The sequence below is a fragment of the Megascapheus bottae genome, chromosome 6, assembly GCF_031878675.1.
Source record: "Megascapheus bottae isolate mThoBot1 chromosome 6, mThoBot2.hap1, whole genome shotgun sequence".
In the NCBI taxonomy this organism is placed as follows: domain Eukaryota; kingdom Metazoa; phylum Chordata; class Mammalia; order Rodentia; family Geomyidae; genus Megascapheus; species Megascapheus bottae.
In genome coordinates this window covers 21,411,214-21,434,569 of record NC_143514.1, presented here as the reverse complement: position 1 = coordinate 21,434,569, position 23,356 = coordinate 21,411,214, and positions in this window count along the sequence as shown.

Sequence of the window (23,356 nt, the reverse complement as noted above, 5' to 3'; positions counted from 1 at the left end):
GTTCTATTGAATAAACACTCAGGAATGGAATTGCTGGGTCATAGGTTTGCTCTATGTTTTTTCTTATTTTTGAGGAACCTCAATAATACTTGCCTAAATGATTGTACAAGCTTATAGTCCCACCAACTGTGTAATAGTGTTCCCTTTTGGCCACATCTATGCCAAACAAGATGAGGGGAGGGGTGGGGGGGAGGGAAATGGGGACAAAAGCATGAGAAGGGGTATCAATGTGTGTGATGTAATGCACCTTCTATGTGGTGAATATAACTGTAACTCTTCTATTAATTACACTTTTTTAAAAATACTGAAACCAGGAAATCAACCCTATTTGCAATAGTCACAGAAAGAAATACCTAGGAATTAACTTAACCAAAGATGTGGAGTTGTGAAAACTTAAAATCTGAAAAAAATAAAACAGACTTAAGGGAACACCTACCATGTTCCTTGATTGGAAGAATTAATATTGTGAATGTGGCATACTGCCCAAAGTAATTTGCAAATTAGTGCAATACCCATCAAAAGCCCAACAACATCCTTCAATGAAGTAGAGAAAGCAACCCAAAAATTTATTTGGAATGACAACAGACCCCAAATAGCAAAAGCAATCCCTAGCAGGAAGAACAATATTGGAGGACTATCAATACCAAACTCTATTACAAAGTCATAGCTGTACACAGTACAGCATCGTACTGGCACAAGAATAGTTCTGAGAACCAGTGGAATAGAAGACCAGAAATGAATACATAAATATATAGCCACTTCATATTTGGTAAGAGAGCCTGAAACACAGGACAGAAGATAGTCTCTTTAACAAATGGTGCTGGAAAAATTGGCTATCACATGCAGAAACAGAAGCAAGATCCTTAACGTATCACATTGTACCAAAGTCAACTCAAAATGGATCAAACGTCTCGATGTAAGGCCAGAAACTGTGAACATAGTACAGCAAGAGACAAGGGAAACACTAGCATCCAAGTCACTAGTTGAAACTTTCTAAGTAAAGATCCACAATCACAATAAATCGTAGAAAGTTTGGATAAGTGGAATTGCATCAAACTTAAAAGTTTCTGCATGGCAAAGACTATAGCTAACAAGTTGAATAGAAAGCTGACAGAATGGGAGATTTTCATCATCTATACTTCAGAAAAGGGTCTAATATCCAACATATACTTAAAGCTTCGACTTCCCTAAAATAAGACCTCAAAGAAAGAACAACCCAATTAGTATATGAGCTAACGACTTAAAGAGAGACTTCTCAGAAAAAGATGTAAAAATGTCCAATAAACAAATCAAGAAATGCTTAACCACCCCCGTCTCCTCCCCTTACCAATATTGGGACTTGAACTTAGGACCTTATACTCTTGCTTGACTTTTTCATTCAAGGCTGATGCTCTACCATTTGAGCCACATCTCCACTTTTGGCTTTCTGCTGGTTAGAGATGAAAGTATTTTGGATTTGTCTGGCCAGGCCAGGCTGGTTTCGAATCTTGATCCTCAGTTCTCAGTCTCCTGAGTAGTTGGAATTATAGGTGTGAACCACTGGCGCCTGGCTATTTTCTCCATTTGTTTTTTAAATCAGAGGCTCTTATCTGCTGTTAATCAATGTTGGAGAAATATCCCCCGTTCAGTCTCCCAAATCCTTGGCTCCACTTGACAGAAGGCAAGTGTGCAGTCAGCCAATATGAGTATGGCATTGCTCTATCTCCAATTATGCTTTGACAGTTTTTGATTCCTTATTTTAGTAGCTTCTAATCCACAAATGCCTGGTGCTGCCAACTCCAGGGCATATTAAGGGTTCAACGGGATCTGCTGGGCTGACTCGTAGCTTTCCTCACTACTACTATTGACTTAGATTTCTTTTTCTTTTAAGTAGATATACAAAGAGATTTTAATTCAAATCAGATTATGAGTACAATGCATTTTAGATATTATTTTTTATTATAATTAATAGAGAGGTTACAGTTATATTTGCCAGATAGAAAGTAGATTACTTTACGCACATTGATACCCCTTCTCATGTTTTCCCTCTCCCACCCCCTCCCCCATCTTGTTTTCCCCCTTCCCATTCCTATTTCAAATAAACAAATAATCATATATACAATATACCAGATTGCAAGGTAAGATACTATAACCAAGGGACAACAAAAGAGGTGAGAAATAACATAATACATTAAGAACACCATTCACTCATTATATAGCTCTTGTTTCCATATCCTTGAGGTCCTTTCATTTAGCCTTATCCTATATGGCCTTATATATTTAGGTTTTGAGCTATTGTAATCCTTTGTTAGGAGAGTCCAAGGTTTGTACTAATTATTACAAATGAGGGAAACCATTGAGCCTATGTTCCTTTGAGTCTGGCTTACTTCACTTAATAGGATTTTTCTAAGTCTTTCCATTTCCTTACAAATGGGGTGATGTCGTTCTTTCTGACAGCAGCATAGAATTCCATTGTGTATAAATACTACATCTTGTTGATCCACTCATCAACTGAGGGGCATCTAGGTTGGTTCCATATCTTTGCTATGGTGAATAGTGCTGCAATGAACATCATTGTGCTAGTGGGTTTAGTGTGTCCTTGTTTCTGGACAATTGGGTAAATGCCAAGTAGTGGAATTGCTGGGTCATAGGGGAGCTCTATGTTTAGTCTTCTGAGGGTACAATGAATTTTGATGGCTTAAATCTCTTGAATCAGTCAAGTTCATTATCCTTTGTATATGTGCTTTACAATTTCAAAATTCTTACACTTATTTTCTCCTTTCTTGCTTTATCCATGTTTTTATGGGTTTTCCTTTTTATAATAAGTGCCATTGCTGTAGCTTTAGTGAGGAAGGGCAATGACATATACACGTGTTACTGCTACCTTTTTACAGCAAGTATGTCTGTTTTGTTGTTTGAACACTTTTCCAGTTTCCCACTGGATGAAGCCCTCAATTTGGACCCAGGCTGTTTATTATCAGGAAAGCATCCATTGCCCCTGCTTGGCAGCCACTAGACCATCGGTCCTAGTTTCAGGCCCAGCAACTCTGTCCTGATGACACCCCAGTCATTTCTTTGTTTTACTTCATCATTTCCCCTATTTCTGTACATCATTCTTTCCACTTAGATGCCCTTGAGGCCTTGTCAAGACACTTTTAATCCATCAAGGAAAAAAGAAATCAGTAGGGTTTTTAAAAACTGATTTTTAAAAATTGAGTGTCTAGGTAGGTCTGCAGGCATGGGAATAAGACTTTTTTTGAGTCTCAAAATTGAGATTTTTTTTGGTTCTGGGCTTATATTAAAAAAGTTTGTTTTGCTGATGGAGGATTTTTTAAATTAAATTTATTTTTAAAACAGAAATATCTAAACAAAAAATCGTTGCAGTTGATATATAACTGTCCGTGTTCATGGAGTACACATAAAGTTACATTCATGACCTCATGGTGGAATGTTTAAATCAAATTAAACATATTTACTTATTAAGCATTTGTCATTTCTTTAGGGTAAAACATTTAGAATACTTTCCTCTATTTTTGAAGTATATAGTACGTAATTTTTCTACAGATATAGTTTAAATATCCTAGGGAAAGATCTCCCAAGATATCCTGGGGCAGATCTCCAGAGGCATCACTGGAAGAGAGGAAGAAGAGGAAATGGGTCTAGTTGGGATTGGAAAAAAAAGGAAGCTCCAGAAAAAGACAGTATTGGACATTTTGGCAAGTGCCAAGTAAGCAGTATGGTGTCCCAGGATCTTAGGAGATCATGGTGGTGCTGGGCTCGACAAGAGAAGGGAGGCCTTCTAGAGACAGGCTCTAAGGATAGGACTTGGAAACACCTCCAGCTGGGTGAGACAATCACAGCACACTTGGCATCAGCCCTTCCACTTGTCATTTCTTCTGCTGGTACCACACACACAGAAAAAAGTCGGAAGTGGTGCTGAGGCTCAAGTGGTAGAGCTGTAGCCTTGAGAAAAAGCCCAAGGACAGTGCTCAGGCCCTGAGCTCAAGCCCAGGACTAGCAAGGTATGGTTTATATGTGAATTACTATTATTTTCCTCCTAAGACCAGTAGGCTACAGTTTGGGACTGGGAGAGAGGTTCTGGTTTATGAAGCCATATCCATGGTGTGGGCTCCTTCTAGATCCTTCAAGTTTTCATACTAATAGACCAAGAGGGATGTGAGTGTCCAGGCATTACATCTATAATCCAAACTACAGGCCAGCGGAAAGATAAAGAACAAAGGGGAGGAAAGCATGAGTGTCAGCCATCTTAAATTCCTGTGAGTATTTTAAATTTTTGTTTATGTTGGGTAGGCCAGAACTTAAGCAAATACAAATTGGGCATATAGACAATGTACTAAGGGATATGTAGCTTTTATTCTCATTACCACACTCATAAAAAAGGAGAAGAGTATATACCGGGACTAGAAGTATGGCCATATTGTTGCCATTAATCACACCCAGTCCTCTTCTGGCCATCCTATCTATTTGTCCTTCTCTCCTTGGTATAGTCTTCCATCAATCTTTTCCCTGAGTGGCTCTCATCATTTAAAACTTGATGAATGTCAGCTACAAACAAAGAATTCAGTCTGATCTTTTCCTTGAACAATTGAAATGAAGGTGCAAAAAGGGATGACTTGTATAAGCTCAAACACACCGCTTAATTGTTTGCAGAATGGTAATTAGACTACCAGAATAAATATGTGTCCAACGTGTACACCTAACTGCCAAGCAACTGCAAGAAAGAAATAAAGGGCTCAAAGCCAGGCCGTCAGGATGTTTTCTGGGTGAGGCGAATGATGGGAAGAGTGTGGGGCAGCTGAAGTAATTTAGAAGGGATGGGAGTGTTTCTGGAAATGGTCTAAATAAAACCACAGAGTCGAGAGAACACTGATCGGCCTGTGAGTCTGAACCAAATGAAAGGTGTGTGCCGTCAGCTAGAATGGAAACTAAACTGTAGGAAGGCACGGAGAAGTACTGGTAACTGGGCTTTGAACTGTACTTAGGAACTAGAAACTATAAGGAATATGTCCATTTGGAGCTTTAGTTCAAGACTATTTCTGTTTACCTGTTGCTGTTTTCCCATCATTTCTGTTTCTGACCCCTCTCAGTTTCCAGCTCCCTATCTCTGTCTTGTTTGTTTGCTTTCTTTGGTCCCTGGCAGTGGCTTTTATGTGCACAAAATGATTTAAGTCCCCAAATAAGCATTGATGGGTTTCCAACTCTGAATCCCACACCTCTGAGGTCTATATTCCCTTCGCCAGCCTCCTGTATTTTGTGTGTGTGTGTGTGTGTGTGTGTGTGTGTGTGTGTGTGTGTGTGTGTGTGTGTAAGGGGGATTGAACTCTGGGCCTGGACACTGTCACTGAGCTCTTCAGCTCAAGATTACCACCCTTCCCCTTGAACCACAGCCCCACTTCCCCTTTTCTAGTGATTAATTGGAAATAAGAGTCTCACGGTCTCTAGTGCCTGGGCTGGCTTTGAACCTTGATCCTCAGATCTCAGCCTCCTGAGTAGCTGGGACTACAGGCATGAGCCACTGTGCCCAACTAGCCTCCTGTATTTTATGAAAAGATCTAGGCTGTTGATCTCTGGCCTGTTCTCAGGGTGAGGCTGATGCTGAAAAGTCTGGATAATTATCCCTTTCCTCTGGGTTAGGGAGAGAGATATCATTCTACATTGTCTGTGGACTCAGAGCTTCTTCTTTTCCCCTGAATTCTAACAGCTCAGAAATTTATGATGAATTCCCTGTCCCTACTCCCAGAGGTAGCTGCCACAGAGACAGGTTAAAAGCCTATATTTATGGCAAGTGACACTTTTTGAACAAGATGTTGATTAAAGAGTATGTTGAGCTCTAACTGTGCCACCACTTTCAGAGGCTGAGCAATGAGTGTGAAGACCAAGTGTGGGCGAAGGCACCCACCTCCTGTTTAAGCTTAAGGCCCCTAGGAAAGTGTGTTAGGAAGGGGGCAGGCAACCTGACCATGCTATGCAGAAGTTGGCTTACACTGGCAGATTGTTAAACGTTCAAGAATCTTACAAGCTGCTTGTTAAAGCTGTTGGTAGCTTGAAATTGGCCATGGTAGGTGTTTTTACACCATGAAAATTGGCAAACACGGTAACTCAGGGTTTATTCTGTCTCTCTGCAGAGCTGGTTATCCAGTGCTCTGTAAGGAAACCTACATTTTGGATACTCTGTGGGGAAAGAGGCAGCAATTAGAAGATACTCCAGGTATAGTTCAAGAATTGGGTTGGAGGGATTCTTGGCCTGACTGTGGAGAATTGATTCCCTAGAGGGCAGGAAGGCTGGTATTAGGAGAGGAACAGAAAAGCAAATGAAACAAGCCTTTAATCTATAAAATAAGGCAGAGCTGTGGCCAACCTTCTGTCTGGTCGTGGTCTCAGGGAAGTGGGAAAATGTATCATGATGACTTTTATTTGTTCACAGTGGAAAAAAGGACTTGTTCAGATGTATTTATTTGTTAGTCAGCTTATTCATCCCATGATTATCTTATCTGCCACATCCTTGCTTCCTTACCAGCTACTTCCTTTTGAAAAGATGGTGGCTTCATAATTGCAAACCCCAACCTACAAATGTCTAAACATGTCATGATGAACACTTGGCAACTACCAACGTTCACAGTGCTGCATCGGGTAATATGAACTATGAGACAGGGAAATGTCTAACTTGAGATGTCAGTATTCAGAGGTAGCTGGTCAATTATGGCCTTGTTGCAGATGGATGCTCTTATTGGTAAGCAGGAAATGAAAATCTCTTCTGAACATTCTAGTAAATCTTTTGGCTTTAACTGAAACTTTTCTTGGCAGGGAACAGGAGGGGGGTTCCTGGGGCTTGGACTTAGGACACAGGTACTGTCCCTGTGAGTTTTTCCTCAAGGCTAATGCTCTATCCCTTGAGCTACAGCTTCACATCCAGATTTCCGTTGGTTAGAGATATCATGGATTTTCCTGCCCTGACTGGATTCAAATTGTCATCCTGAAATCTCAGCCTCTTAAGTAGCTAGGATTACAGACATGAGCTATGGATGCCCAACTTCCACGGAACCTTTAACCATCGGGATCTCTTAGGTTAATGTTGGGTATTAGTCTATGGGGTAAACATCAGACACTGAGGATTATTTCCTGTACTAGTTACAGTGTATACTGAAACATGTGTTGAGGACACAGACCCTCCACAGGTAAAGGAGGAAGCTTTCAGCCAGTGTAGGAAAGAGACCCATAGCTACAAACTGCTGAGAAAAAAAAACTCAAGGAAAGCAATGTAATTGGCATTAACCAGAGTGAATGGCCCAGCTGATGGATGCCAGCAACGTGCAAAGGCTTAATAATCACCTGCTCATCTCAGGATGAATGTGATGCTCTCATTTCCTCTGCAAAGTATTTATTTGTGCAAGATTAGATTTGACTGGGGAATGCTTCTCCCTTTTCTAGATTATTAACATCTAATAAAAGATTATAGTCAAATTCCCTGACAACTTCAGATGTGGAAGTAAAACTATCTTTTTTTTAACACAGCATTTTTTTTAAAACACAGCATTTCCCCAACACTATTGAGGAATACAAGGAAAGAAGAAAAGGAACTGGGATTCTGTTCAGTGTTTCTCTTGCCATTGGCCTCCCTTCCTAGAGGTATGCTCCTTGAGGGGGAGAATTTCCTGTTTTTCTACCATTTTCTATTTATGAAAGCAGCATTCTGGCTCTTTCCAATCATGTTTAGCTTCATCGCTGGGCCCACTCTCAGGCAAAGCTGCCACTGTGGGTAGATTATGAAGGAGGAGATTTCTGACAAAGATGGGCTTCAGGTTTGGAGGCAGTGTGTCAATCAGCCTATCATTCAGTCAACAAGTCTTTATTTATCTCAGTGGGAGCAGGGTGGCCTATTAGACTGTTAGGACACGTGGTCCCCCTGCTTCCCTCCCTCCCACCCCCTCACATCATCCTACACACAACTGTCACTTTAACTCTCTCTCTCAGACTCAATTCTGATCTTGTTGAACTCAAGTTAAAACATTTCTAATGGCTCCCTATTCCCTGTAAGGAATAAAATATCCATGCCTCGTAAGCTAGCATTCTGGGGTCATTTCACCCTGGCTATCTTCTGAGCTTTGTCCTTATCTCTCATAAAGCTTCTTTATGACCTCAAGGGAACAACTTGCTGCTTTTTCAATTTCTCTGCCTTTGTTTACTCTGTCTCCATGTCAACTCTTCTCAAGGCGCACAATTTCTTCTCATCTTCCTAGACTCTATTCAGAGATCATCTCTTCCATGAGGCCTCCCTGCTCATTCCGGTCAGAAAATTCTTGGCTCACACTCCAGATAGCTCTTGGTGCTTTTTCTTTTATGCTTTTATTTTTTTTTGGCACAGTAGTTTTATCTTGTTGCTGAGCAATTTGTGGGGCAGAGGAGTACAGTAAATCTGAGTTTTGATGCTTAGAGTCTCTGCCCCTACTTAGTCTCAACTTTGTCTGTAAATGGAGAGGATTATTGCATCTACTTGAAGGTAATTTCAAATGTTAGAAGACTTAATTCATGTAAAGTACTTAGAACATAGACCGTAGACGTATTCACTGAAATTTACAATAGCTGAAATTCAAAAAAGCTAGGTAACAGAATTCCAACTCTAAAATATCAATAATAATAATACCAACATGTAAACATTAACATTTATAAGCAGCTGCTTATCTGTGATTCAGTTCCACCGGTATTCAACAACAGTATATTCATTTTTTAAAAATTTATTATTTATTTTTTTGGCCAGTCCTGGGGCTTGAACTCAGGGCCTGAGAACTGTCCTTGGGCTTTCTTAAGGCTAGAGCTCTACCACTTGAGCCACAACACCACTTCCGGCTTTTTTCTATGTATGTGGTACTGAGGAATCGAACCCAGGTCTTTGTGCATGCCAGGCAAGCACTCTATCACTAGGCCAAATTCCCGGCAGTATGTTCACTTTTAACTCTAGTTATAGGGTTTATTTTTCTCCTTCTTGAAGCGTTAAAACACTAAAATCATAAAGGTTCAAGGACCCCTTCAAGGAGACTTAGCACAGATGGACTAGAACAGGGTCTTCTGACTTCCAACCAATTTTTCTTTGCTGCTGTCCTCTGCCTGTGATTCTCTACTGAGCTATAGCTTTTGTATCCTCACGGAAGGAAGACAGAGCCACAGTGGATCAGACATGGTCTGTTATGTCCTGAAATCTGAACCATATTCCACAAGTCATGATCTCAGGTCTTAACCTGTGAAAATGTGAGATCAAAGGGAAACTGGGCAGGCCACTATGATAGGCTAAATATGAGCAATCAGTGGGTCAGACCAGTTCCAGAAACTTCAGAGGTCAAATTGCTTTGTTAGTTACTTTACACGTAGCAATAGTATATGCGAACACCAGGAATACTAACTCACTTCACTGCTAGTCTATGGAACATTAATTAGATAGGCATATTTGCAGCAGAAATCCCCAAGCAAATCAATGATGTGTTGTCTAATCATGCTAATCAAAGCCAAGCGGAAATATTTGGGCATCATTTGCAATTTTGTCTGGTCTAATTTTTTTGTGTTCTACCACCAAGTTTAGAAATAGAACAACTGCTTTTGTAGATGTTCAGCTCTCAGAATACATTGGCTTTCACTCTGTAGGATGATCTAACCCTCCCAACTCTTGCTTCCCAGCTAGGTGTTGGTTTGGGATATCTTTGCCACAGGTACATACTATTCATAGTGCTTTGTGTCCTTGTGCTTGATGCAGCAAGGAGCCCAGCACAATGCCAAGCTAACTATGCATCTTAAGCATTACAGCAATGACAATTAATGTGTCTGTGTCTGAAGCAAATTGCAATTTTGTAAATTATTCACACATGGATTCTTAGGGTTTTAATGATCTGGGTTCTAGTTCAGGTTCCTGCACTCATTAGCTGTGGCTCTCAGTTGGGGGGTCCTGGCAAGAAACAGAGGGCACTTTCTAGAAAGGTAATACAGAGGGTTAAAAGAAGGTGTGCATGTATCCATGTGTGTGTGTGTGTGTGTGTGTGTGTGTGTGTGTGTGTGTGTGTGTGTTTAAAGGAGACCAGCTAGACCTGGGACTGGCAACATTGGGGACAATACTGTCTTCTTAGGCATGCAAGGTAAAGGAAGTAATTGATTATCTGGAGCTGGAAAGGGCTATGGCATTGATAAGGACAGGCTTCCTCATAGGGCTTGAGACTGTAATAAAGGAACATATTCAAGCCACAACTCAACCGGGAAGGGCCAGGGTAGGGAATCTCAGTTTTTCTCTTTATCCACCATTTTCATGCCATTGCCTCTGATTGGCCCAATGCAGCTAAAAGCCAGAGAGTAATGTAGCCAGACATAGTTCCTTGAAGGCAGTTTTCTAGGGCTCAGAAAAGGGTAGAGATGGCTAAAGAATGCAGCTGGGGTGGAGCAGGAGGGTGTCAGCCAATATTAACAACCCTAGCCACAGGGTTGTTAAATATGAAAACTGTAAGACATGATGTGCAGTCCAACTTTCAAAATTGCTTAGCTGGCTTTCATTTGTTTGGATCAATTTGACAAGACATGAGAGATGCAGGTCTAGAGCAACAAACTCCAGCAGGCACTCAGGAGGCCAGTGGCCATGAAAGAGCCGAGCTTTTCATTGTGATTAACTCCACAGAAGTTTGAATTTGTTCTTGATTCATATTGAAGTAATCTTTTCTCTGCTGCAATTTATTCAGGTTTATGGCGCACATAAAGACCTACAAAGGCATACTTTTGATATAGTTATGCAGCTATAAACTTATACAGCTGTAATAATTGCATTTTAATGACTTCTTTATATTGCCATAATTGGTAGAGTTAATGCTCACGTCAACTGGACAATGAAAAGAATGCTCACTGTAGCCAATGTACTTCTCAGCTGCTTAGGCTCTGTGGAGAGTATGGAAAGATAGATGTGCTCTGATCTCCCCTTCATCTAAAACTAATAGACACCCAGCAGGTAACACTGAACTTCCCTACTTCTCTTGAGAAAGGTTTCCATGTGGTATATATACACTTAATTCACCCCTATTTTGGGAGCCAACTATTATTCACCTCTTTCTCTGGAAGGAGCTGGCTGGCATTCTAGTCTTTGTCTTGCTACTATAGTTTCTCTGCACAGTAGTTTTCCATTTCAGGCTTCATTACTATAGAAAGATCTGGGAAATAAAAGAGACTGGGGATGGTGTGTGCACGTGTGTCTGTTATTTAATCATTTCCCCAGTGCTGAGAAAAAAGCATCCCTTTGAGATCAGAGCTGGATGAAAGATCTTGATTTTAGCTGGAGGGGGAAAATGGAGGTAAAAATCAGCTTGCCTGAAACTTCTCATAAAATTTGCAAAATCCTGAAACCAAAAGTTCTGCAGTGCAGAGGCATTTTCAAGCAATATAAACAGGGTCAATTAGGGCCTTTTGGAACTTTTCTCAGGTGGGGTCAGCTATCAGTCAGGCTAGTGCTGTGACTTGGGGGTGGAGGGAAGTGACCCTCAAAGAAGAGATTGCTTTGGGCAACACTAGAAAAAGATGATTTTCCCCCTCTCACCTTTCCTAACTAGTCTGACACACAGAAAGAAAGGAAAACAGCCTCTTTCCCCTATCTTTCTTTGGTTTGACAGACAGCGCTGAAATTCTGGACAGCTCCTAAGGTTCTGTTGTTTGGATTATTGATGATTAGTGATGATTGTGCAATGAGATGGGAAATCAGTAAGAGGGAGAAGGTATAAAAGAAGCGACGAAGAGCAAGTGTGTGTGTGTGTGGGGAGGGAATGGATACTATGACCAGGGCATAACCAAAGCTGGTTAGTGTTCAATAAGTAGTTACTGACTTACTTGATCATTTGAGTTGTTTCTGCCATGCATTGCACAAGTCAGTGACGGCAGACTTCTCAGCTTCCTTATGCCTTGTTGAGGCTCAACTGGAAAGGAGGTTTATGATCTGAACATTACCAATCCATAGTGCAGAGAGGAAATAGAGACACTGGCACGCTGTCAAGGTGGGCCAGCCTGGCATAAATCCAGAGATTCTAAAAACTGATGTGTTCTCATGAGAGTGCCTAGAAGCTGGCTACAAACTTGTCTTGGATAAGGTAGGGATTTCTATCATCCCAGGAGCTGTCAACACAACATCCTTCTAGATATATGAGAAGATAAAAATCCTTTGGGTATGTTTCCTTCTGTCCCTGACTTTGAATTTGCCTAGGAGGAAGAAGAGTAGAATGAACATGATTTATTCTTATGAGTGAAACCTGAGGGTCTTCCAGAAGGACCTCTCTGCCACATTCTAGGATGCTTTGGTCTGTCTAAAATGACCTCTAAAGGAATTAGGACCAAACCTCAGAAAGTTAGCATCCTGAAAGAAAGGCTCCAGTACATTTTACTATTCCTTGGCATGGCTGGGTCAGCCAATCAGCAGTTTTATTCATGACAATAAGGTAACATGAACGTCACTGGAAGATGAAGGGGTAATATGGGAAAATAGAATGAACAAAATTTGGAGTATTAATCTTTGGAGGAAATCTTCAAGGAGAAGTTTTTCTTACGAATAAGAAGGATCCTAGTAGGTAACAAGCAAAAAAATATACTCTATATAGTTTGGAACTTTCATCAATGAAGATATGGTTGGTGATAGAACAAATTAATTCTACCATCTTTCCAGCCCTTCCTTTTCCTTCTCCTTCCTTCCTTCCTTTTTTCTTTCTTTCTTTCTTTCTTTCTTTCTTTCTTTCTTTCTTTCTTTCCTTCTTCCTTTCTCCCTCCTCTCTCCCTTCCTTCTCCTCTTCCTCCTCTTCTTCTCCTTCATCATCCTCCTCTTATCCTTTTTTATCTTTCTCTTTTTCCCTCATTTGTCTCCTTATCCCTCTCTTCCTTTCTTTTTCTCTCTGTCTGCATGTGCCTCTTCCCCATTCTGGTATCACTATTTGAAATAGGGAAGGGTGTCTGGAATCAGATCCTTAAACTCAGGCCTTAAACTCAGGACCCTCCTGCTTTAGTCTTCTGGTGTGCTGTGCACTGTTGTGCTCATCTTTCTCTCTGACACTTACTATGACCCTTGCATTATTGTTTGTCAATAGGCAGACCCACCTTGATGATAAAACAAGGTGATCTTGGATTACCATGCAGCTAAAGAGTTTTTGTTTAGATCCACGTGGGAAACGGACTAATTGGGAAAACAAATGGCAATGTGGCACTGAGCTTTAATGGATTTTAAATTTGCTTTTAAAATAATGCACAATGCTCTTATATGCCAATGTCAGTGGCTAAGATGGAAACCTCTCTTTTATTGAACATCTTTCAACATAGCCCTGCTCACCAGGGGAATGAACAAAGTGGCTTTGGAAGGCTTGGTCTTTGAGATGTTAATTATTCAAGGCAATATACTCAGAAAAGGATGTGAGATTATGAGAATGTAATTGTTGAATATCACAAAGAACCCCACAGACTACATTTGTCTGGCCAACCAGCTTTCTCCCAGCACAGGACTGTAGTTATTTGGCACCTTTTCCAAGTGCACATGACTGGGAATCAATGGTGATGAGGTCCCTTCCATTCTAGTCTATCTCCTTCATTTTGCAGAGACGGGCATAATAAATGTGATGGAAATGTCAGCCAAATGAAAGCTGAGACTATTTTCCACTAACACTCCCCACCTGTGCTAATAGAGAAGGAGATCTACGAGAGAGAAGCAGTAAGTGACAATAATAATGCAACAGGAATAAGTCTCATGAAGTTGTCTTTGCTTTTGAGCCCTTCCAACTATTAGATTTTCTTTTTGTTGTCAAGGTAATGTATAGAGGTTACAGTTACATTTGTCAAGTACTGGGTACATTACTTCTCCAAACATTGAAATCCCTTCCCATGTTTTTATTCCCCGTTCCCTCCTCCCACCTCTCCCAATCATTTTGGTTTTTTCCCTTTTCCTTCCCTATTTCAAATAAATGTATAAACAATATACAGAGTAACGAAGTCAGATAAAGTAACAACATGTGATTAACCATAAGGGGAAAAGAAAAGGAATAACTTCACATAGTACATTAAGAACAACAATCACAAAGATAAACCTCTTGTTTCCATATCCTAGAGTTCATTTCACTTATTCTCATTCTATATGACCATATGGGCATAGCTTTTGAACTACTGCAATCTTCTGTTAGGAGAATCCTAGATGTGTACTAATTATTACAAATAAGGGAAACCATTGAGCCTATGTTCCTTAGGTCTGACTTACTTCACTTAATTTTTTTCAAGTCTTTCCATTTCCTTATGAATGGAGTAATGCCATTCTTTCTGATGGCAGCATAGAATTCCATTGTGTATAAGTACCACATCTTCTTAATCCATTCATCTACTGAGGGACATTTGTGTTGGTTCCATGTCTTAGCTATGGTAAATAATGCTGCAATGAGCATTGTTGTGCTAATATTAGTATGTCCTTGTTTCTGGACATTTGGGTAAGTGCTAAGGAATGGGATTGCTGGGTCATAGGGGAACTCTATGTTTAGTCTTTGAAGAATTGTCATAGTGCTTTCCAGAAAAATTGAACAAGTTTACATTCCCACCAACAGTGTACCGTCTACTAGATTTCTGTTGGCTAAACTTAATATGAGTTTAAAACCCTGGTCATAGTTATCTTTGAACTTCTTTATTTTCACAAAATCACAAGATTCTCACTAAATCATGAAAGTCCATCCCTCCTATCATTCATCCAATCACGCTGCCATACATCTATTTAATCGCCTATCTATCCATCTGTCTGAATACTTACTCAAAAAAACATTGTGTCAGGTGCTGATGGGCCCCTGGGAATGACCAAAATGTAGTTTCTCTATTAGTCAGAGTGCAAACTAGAAGACAGAGCCAGACTTTTAAGTATTTCTAACAAGAAATTTACCATAAGAACCTGGTGAGAGAAGATGGGATGGTAAATAATATGGTAACACAAAAGCAAGGATTCATCAAAGGCATTTCCAGCCTCTTGACTGGGGAGATAAAAGAAGGGTGAGAGGGTAGCAGCATCAGGGACCTGTGATTATCAGATCGGAGCTGGAGGCATATAACATATAGTTGTGTGTGCTGGGAACTTGTTAGTTGGAATTGGAATCCAAGGAAAAAGAGGAGTATACAACTGCCACAAATATGCTACATAAAGAAAGAAGGTTACACACCCCAATTTCCCTTCTTTTCCTTCCCTTCATTCTCCTGACAGTTCTTCCCACTGGCTCAACCAAACCTGAAATCTGTGAGATACAATATTTCCCAGTGCCAGCCTCCCTTGTCTTCACCGTAGCACAGCATGGAGCATGGGTGAAGGGTGAATCTGAGGAAGAGCAGTTCAGTGCTCTCCAGTATGAAATGTGGGGAAAACCAGCCCAGGATCACCCAACCTCTCTGATTTGCAAAAATATCCTGATGATCCTTTCTGAGATCAAATACAAGACTGAGTCTTCTTCCTAACATACCTGCCTTATGGAAGGTCCAGTTATGATTAGGGACAATTGAGTTTGTGTATAGAGTTCTGTTGTGCTTTTGACCAGGTACTTCATGTTCAATAAGTGATCGTCTCTGATGCCTGAACATCAATCACCACTCCAGGCTCCAACCAGCCCAAATCACTCCCGCCTGTCAATTTCATCTTGTCTTGGCTGAAGCTCTGTTTCCTCAGCCTAAGGAGTTCTCCTTCCTCTTCTCTCTTTGGAGAATTCTTATTCATCCTTTGCTAACTAGTTCCATGATCACATCTTCTGTCAGACACCCTCTGTGCATCACTTCCTACATCTCTCTTATTGCATCCAGCATGGTGTATATCAGTGGCTCTATCAGTGTGTCTCCATTATTTCTCTTCATTAGTCAGGAATTCCTGGGGCTCCAGGGCCACATCTTGAGTACTTCGTATTCAGACACAAGTGTAGCACAATGTCTAGCACAAAGTAATCAATATTAATCAAGAGATTGTATGTGTTACCATCTGTATGCATCCCAAGCTTATAGATGGATAAATAAAACATATCCTTTCAGATAGATAAATAAAACATTTATTCTTCCCTCCCCCAGGGGGCTGGTTAGCAGTTATTAGGGTAGATGGAGTGATCTACCAAGGGAATTTCAAGGCTGGCTTTCTCATATACAAAGGCCTTGAACTATCCTTCTGGGAAGACATTCCCAGGGGACTGGGTCTGAGGGCTGTGAGCAGCTACTCTTGCCTTCCTTTTGATGTTTTATAGATGTGACTCCTCAGCTCGGCCCAGCCTGGCACTACCAAGCAGAGCTTTCTTCTGTCTTGAACAGCTCAGACAGCTTGGAAGGCTTGATCATTTGATGGAATTTTTACATGTAGAAAACAATACTTTTTTCCCTTCCTGTTCCAGATTTTATCCTTCTTCTTTTCTGCCAAGTGAGAGACTCTTGGTACCTGGCCTTTTTGAGATCGTAGGGTCCTCCTTGGTATAGGGAAAAGCACTATCCTGTTGTTTCTTTCAGGGCGTTTGTTCCATTTCTGAATTCAAGAACTTGGAGTCTATTGGCCAAATCTGTCTATAAAAGCTGTTATGGTTGGGGGACTGAGTCTGGGTAGGAATCTCCTTCTGTCAGTCAGACACAGTGTTAATGTAAACAACTTTTTAAAATTCCAATAAAATATCTTTAATGTTTCCTCAGATGGTCTTATCAAATAGAGATGTTGATAAGCATTATCCCCTTTACAGTAGGTAAAATTAGGCCAGGAGGACAAAAATTACAGTAAAAGGTAGGGAATGACACAAGATATTGAGGTATGATTCCAAGCCCAGGCTCTACCCTATTTGATGGTAGAATTCAAAACTACTCTGGATGTTGGTTCAATACCAGCTTGGGCAGGAAAGTTCCCTAAGACTCTTATTTACAATAAACTACCAGAAAGCAAGAAGTGAAGCTGTGAATCAAGTGGTAGAGTGCCAGCCTTGAGCAAAAAAGCTCAGGGACAGTGCCCATGCCCCAAGTTCAAGCCTCAGGTGTGTGTGTGTGTGTGTGTGCATGCACACGCATAGACACACAGAGACACATGTACACACAAAGTCTGGAGCTGAAATCCAGTGCTATCCAGTGCTTTGCCTAATATGGGAGTGAGAAGAGTTTCTTCCCACCCACCCTCTATGTCTTAGCTGGTCTAGGGGACAGGGTGGGGGTCCTGTGGTTTCCCCCACACTCCCTGCTCCACAGCCACCTCTATGCTAGTGGAAGCTCAGATAGCCAGGTTATCTGAATCCTAGCCTTAGTTACTGTGGCCTTGGACAAATCATTTAATCTGTCTGTGTCTGCTACCTAGTAAACACATAGTGTTTGTGATGGGCCTAGTTTTTATGTACCAGCTTACTCCCTCCTATGTGTTCTGGCTCTTTCTCTCAGCAGGGCCTGAGTTACAGCTGCTATTGACTGTTTTCTGAGTAAGACTCCTAGGGCTTCCTGCACTGTCTTTAGCCTTAGCCCCTCCCTTTAGTGCCCAGGTATAGGGAGACACCCTGGGAAGGAGCTGAAGAGGTGGAAGACTCAGAAGTGAAGGGCTGGGAGGTTCTGAGAGAAGGTTCTGGGAGTATCACTAAACAAGGAGAGATGGCTGGTCCGTTCAAAAGGAAGGAGAGGGCAGGATCCCTCTTTGAAGTATTTTGGGAAGAATAATGAAGCTATTAACATTGGTACTTAGTTGACTTAGAAATTAGAAAAAAAGCAAGAAAGGCTCAGTTGAGAAGAATGGCAGAAGAGGAGGATTGTAGAGGACTGAGTGAAGAGAGATAGGCCAGATTCAATCTGTCCAACAGTGTGAGGCAGCTGGCACCTCTCTCCATGCTCTTCCCTTGTAGGAATGGCCTCAACCTCCCACCATCTTCCAGTGGTTTTGCTCCTGACTTTCTGAACTGCTCTCATTTCTGCTCTGGTAGTCTCTCACACACTTTCATGTTCTCCAAGGAACTTGCTCAGCAGATCTGACTCCTGATAGAACCCGTGGTTCTTGGCTGTTCTTAAAGCCCCATAAGGGGCTTCAAGGTACTCCTGGTCAGTCTCCCTTAATGTAATTTCCTGACTAGGTTCTCCTGTCTTCTTTCTGCCACGTCCCTATTACCTTGTGCAATTCCCCTTCTTGGAGCAGTTGGAGCCGGGCTTTGCTATGAGCAGGTCTGGCCTTCATGATTGTCTAGGAAGACTGGATCTCATCGCTTGTGGACATTTCTAGGCCAGGTGATGAATGGGTATATGTAAATGCTGGTGGCAAGTGGCTCGCAGGTAGAGTGGGGAGGGGAAAGAAGGCTCCTTGCCTGAAATGAGATTTTGGTTTTGGGAGTTTCTGCAGGGAAGGAGGGAAGGAGGGAGGGAGGAAGGGAGAGATAGAGATATAGACAGAAAGAGAGAGAGAGAGAGAGAGAGAGAGAGAGAGAGAGAGAGAGAGAGAGAGAGAGAGAGAGAGAGAGAGAGATTCTTTTCAACCCCAATCCTTGGCTTCCCTTTCTCACTGTCACTTACTCTTCTACTTAAAGCAATGACTTGATGGTTCTTAAAAAGACAATTGTCTTCAGTGCCACTGTAGCTAGAGGTCGTCATTGTCGTCGTCGTCGTCGTCGTCGTCTTCTTCTTCTTCTTCTTCTTCTTCTTCTTCTTCTTCTTCTTCTTCTTCTTCTTCTTCTTCTTCTTCTTCTCCTCCTCCTCCTCCTCCTCCTCCTCCTCCTCCTCCTCCTCCTCCTCTTCCTCGAACACTCTTTCTGATCTTTAGGGAATATCTGAAGACTGACATTTTAGGTTTTGGGCTCCAGTTACATTGGTCACAGCACGTGGTGGAGGTCACAAACAGGCACACTAACATGACAGCATTCACAGTTCTCTCCATGTCCCAGCATCCATGGGGCTGTCTGTACTACTTCTTGTCTTTTTATGAAGCAGGGTTTATTCTTTTAAACTGGCATGTATGTTCAGCAAGTGGATTTAAACTCATCTGCTGGTCAACACCATTCTAGAAAGACTGGAGGTTCTAAATCTACTTCTGAAACAATTTGTCTTCTCCAGTCTGCTCTTAGGTCATTGTGGTCTAACCAGATCCATAGCTCATAGGAAGCCCCTGTGTTGAAATACAAATAAAGGCTATCTCAGGATGATAACCCAAGTTGGTGAGAAAGAATTTCCAGTGAACTTGAATCTTGATGGCTATTCCAGAAACTCTGGACCCATAAATAAGACAAATTACAGTGTGACAAGAGGATAGAATTCCTTGGGTTCAGACTCTCTTAGGTCTACGTTACTTCAGAGCTTGAGCCGTATGTATCTTGGATGACAATGTGACCCTGAAAACTTGGGTGTATCCTAGCCAGGACCTATCCATGGGCAGGGGCAGGCCTGGGAGAAAGAGTCCCTGTAAGTATATATGTGAATGGTAGGAGCAAAGGTCCAGGCTAACCTTTGGCATAGGTGAGGGTGTGGAGCTAGGGAGGTGGTAGGTTGGGAGGCAACCCACAGTTGGGTTTTGACAGAGATAAGGAATCCAGATCACAAGGTTTCTGAAGGCCGAACAAGTATGTGGTTATCATCAGATACATTTCCTCCACATCCTTCCCTCCAGCATTTGTTTATTTATAACATTCTATCACATCAAAAGCAATTACCACATGGTTTTATTGTATAAATGTTGTTAAAATCATTCTCGAGCTTTCAATTGTTAATGTAAAATGAATGATATGGAACAGGACTTAAAATCAACTATAAATAGATAAATTGAATTAGAACTCTATACTCTTGTAACTTCTAAATTTTCATTTAATTTTATGCTTATTGAAAAGCTACAAGAATGTCAATTTGTAACAATTTGCCAATTGTCATTGGCCCCTTTGTCTCATTATACCCAGGTACTTCTAAAAGCCAGGAACAACCCTGGCTTTTTGCATGGCTGTGATATTTCTACTGAGGGACGAAGACTCCAGGCAGGATGGTCTGTAAGATTCCAGTTTTTTTTTAGATTTCATCTTTGCTTCTTATTTATTTATTTTTGTTTTTTTATTTCTATGTATATATAGAGGTTACAGTTATATTCATTAGATACAGGGTGCATTACTTCACACACATTGATATCCCCTCTCATGTCTTTGTTCCCATTCTGCACCCCCCCCAAGATTCAATTTTTAAAATAACTAGCAAAAAAGCATCAGGAGCATGGTTCAAATGGTAGAATGACAGCTGAGCAAGCCAAGCAGAGCCAAGCAAATTCAAGGCCTTCAGTTAAAAGTCAAGATCAGCACCTAGCCACTAGACCTAGATTCAGAGAAGGGGTCTAGGCTTAAGAGCACAATCCACCTAGGTAAGGTGGGCCTGGAGAGGAAGGAAACAGAGCTGGCCAGCAGAATAGCGGAAAACACATGAATCTGGCTAGTAAGGGAATTTCCTGGAGGGATGAGGCTCTATGATTCTGAATAAATTGCTGACTCTTTCCTGAGCCACCATTTCCTCACTGGTAAGTAAAGAAATGGTTTCTTTTTGGGGACGGAATAAGCTGATGTTTGTAGAGTCTTACAAGTGTAGGTACACTGTGTTCAATAATCGGTAGTGATTAATGTGGTAATGAGAATAGAAAAAGGAATATGTCCTTGAGGTTAGAGCCAGAGGCCTGGGCCAGCATGATACCACAGGTGGGGCTGGCTGGTAAAGCCTGCTGTGTGGGAGGAAGCCCACAGACCTGGAGTCCAAGCAGGATTCATGCTTCTCTGGGCATTGTGTGGTAACTGCTGGTATGGGGGAGACTGAGAGTACTGGCCATTCTCCAGTGGCTAGAGATCTTGGGTATGGAAAGATTAGTACTGACAGCCATTCGATGCTGCTCCTTTGGCTTGAGGAAGGGTGAATGGAATATCTGAGGGACCAGAAGTCCTTCTGCATGGGTAAGTTCAAAGAACAGAAAGTATCTTCTCTGAGGATGCCAAACAGATTTTGCTGAAATGTAATTAAGTTCCAAGTCCCTAGAAATCAATCATGCTCCCAGGAATGAGGACCTTGGGCTTGTTGATTAGCAGTGAGAGGAGCCAGGGCCAATCACTTGATGAAGGAAATTCCTAGCTTATAAATTCAGGTGCTCAGAAGCTAGGGCCAGTGAACTGGGTTTAGAGTAGGGAGAGTAAAGCAGCCCCTGGGAACTGTCACTAATTATACTTGACCTGCTTCTTTGGGCTGAACATCTCCACTGGCTACCTCCTGATCTATACTTAAGCCTCAGGGCTTTTCTTGATTTAGGAGGAAAAGAGAGTCAAAACAATTTCTGGAACCCAGAGCTTAGGGAAGCTATCAGTTATTGTTTGGTCCATTCATACCTGCCAAACCAGAGAGAGACAAAGTGGAGGAGGTAAGAGCCTTCCATTAGCCATTCTTGATGACTGGGTCTTCTGGGGATCCTGTCCTGCCTGAAGCATGGTACTTGCTTCCAGACCTTGACCAGCTCCCAACTAGAGGGAAGGTAACACTGGGCAGGTACGAGAATCCTGGGATCTGGCTAAATCTGGACAAAGGCAAATTTTGGCAGAATGTGAGTGATTGGTGGATCAAGAGGAAAGATATTTGGGCATTCCATTAGTCTCTTTACTATTTTGTAGAGTTTCTTGTTTCCAACCAGCCATATGAATTAGGACCAGCTGACCTTTTTGCCTCAGCCCCTCACCTGTAGAACCACTATTGAACAATAAAACCTCTATGTCCTTCAGCCTTTGTTTGTTCCAATTCTTTGCTGCATGAGACTATAACCTAGAAGTTGAGAGCCAGGGTTTATGCAGAGAGCAATAGGGGAGGTGGAGCTCAGAAAGGGTAGGTGCAGAAGGGATGATGGAGGGCAGATTGCTGGATACAGACTCAGAAGCTTCAGTCTGCTGAACCACATGATTCTAGCTGTGCAGCGGATGGTATGGGAGGATGGAGAAGTAGGGAATGTATCATTTGAATACTGATTAAGTCAGCAAGAGATTTGTCCCAACTGGACAAACTAGGACCAGAGTTAGGTGATTTAGCTGTGTCCTCTCCAGCTAGTCCTGCCAAGAAGAGTGTGAAATATAGACAAGAAGACAATATCAAGAACTTCTCAGAAGCAGCGCTGCCATGGTATATCCCTTGGGGAAAAGAGCTACAAGTGGGCCCCAGACATAAAGCCTATGGAATGACAGGTGGCTGCACAATGCAGAGCAGAAAAAGGCATAGGATATGAGGTGGCTGCTGAATTCATCTGTGGAGCAGGTGTCTTAAGACACTGGTATCCCTTGGGCCTTTTAATCTCTTAGGCTGGGGAGTTAGGAGGGGATGGAAGGGGACCTGGTGGCATATATGAAAGCACCAGAAGATACTTCAATGCCTTTTCTATAAAACAATGTGAAAGGAAAATGATTATAGCTTCCTGAGTGGCTACTATCCTCAAGCCTGGCCTCCTGGACCCTTGTCTCTGCCTTGAGGAAATTGGCCTCACCTCATGCAGCAGGACATAGAAGGACATAACTTCTTCTTCTGAAAGTTTTCCTTCTGGGGTGTCCAACAAAACTTTGGGCTAGAAAGTCCTCCCTTTACATTTGAAGGAACTGAGCTTGTCCTGAAAAAACCTCTGGCTGTGGAAAGTGGCTTAGAGCAAGCACTTAGGAGTTACTGGAAGTTGATTTGAATTCCAGATTCACCCACTTAGCTGGGTGACTTAAGGTGGTGTTTTTATTCTAGGAAAAAGCTCCTGGTCTATAATACTAAGATGAAAATCATGCCTCCCTCAAAAAGCTCTCGGTGAAGGGCAGGGAGCTTGGCCTAGTGGTAGAGTGCTTGCCTTGCAAGCACAAAGCCCCGGGTTTGATTTCTCAGTACTACATACTCAGAAAAAGCTGGGAGTGATGTTGTGACTCAAGTGTAGAGCACTATTCTTGAGAAAGCTCAAGGGCAGTGCCCAGGCTGTAAGTTCAAGCCCCAGTACTAAGAAAAAAAAAACCCAACTCTCGGTGAGGATTGATGGGATCCTTTAGCAGCAGCTGGTTCATAACGTGTAAGATACTATTACTACTACTATAATTACTACTGCTACTTTAAAAAAAAACAGGTCAGTAGTTTATTTTGAAAGTTGAATTGTGATGTTTGTCCCTGTTGACCAACCTGTTTCCATCTTTACTTGGGCAATAAGTTCTGATGTTATGTGGCCTAGTAGGGTACATATGGTTAATAGTGCATAGTGCATCTCAAAGAAGCTAGAAAACTTTGAATGTATTCACCATAAGGAGGGGTAACAATGTTCGACAAGAAATGCACCCACTACCTTACATACGTAACTGTAACCCCTCTGTACAGCACCCTGACAATAAAATTAATTGAAAAAAGAAATGGTGAAAGTTTT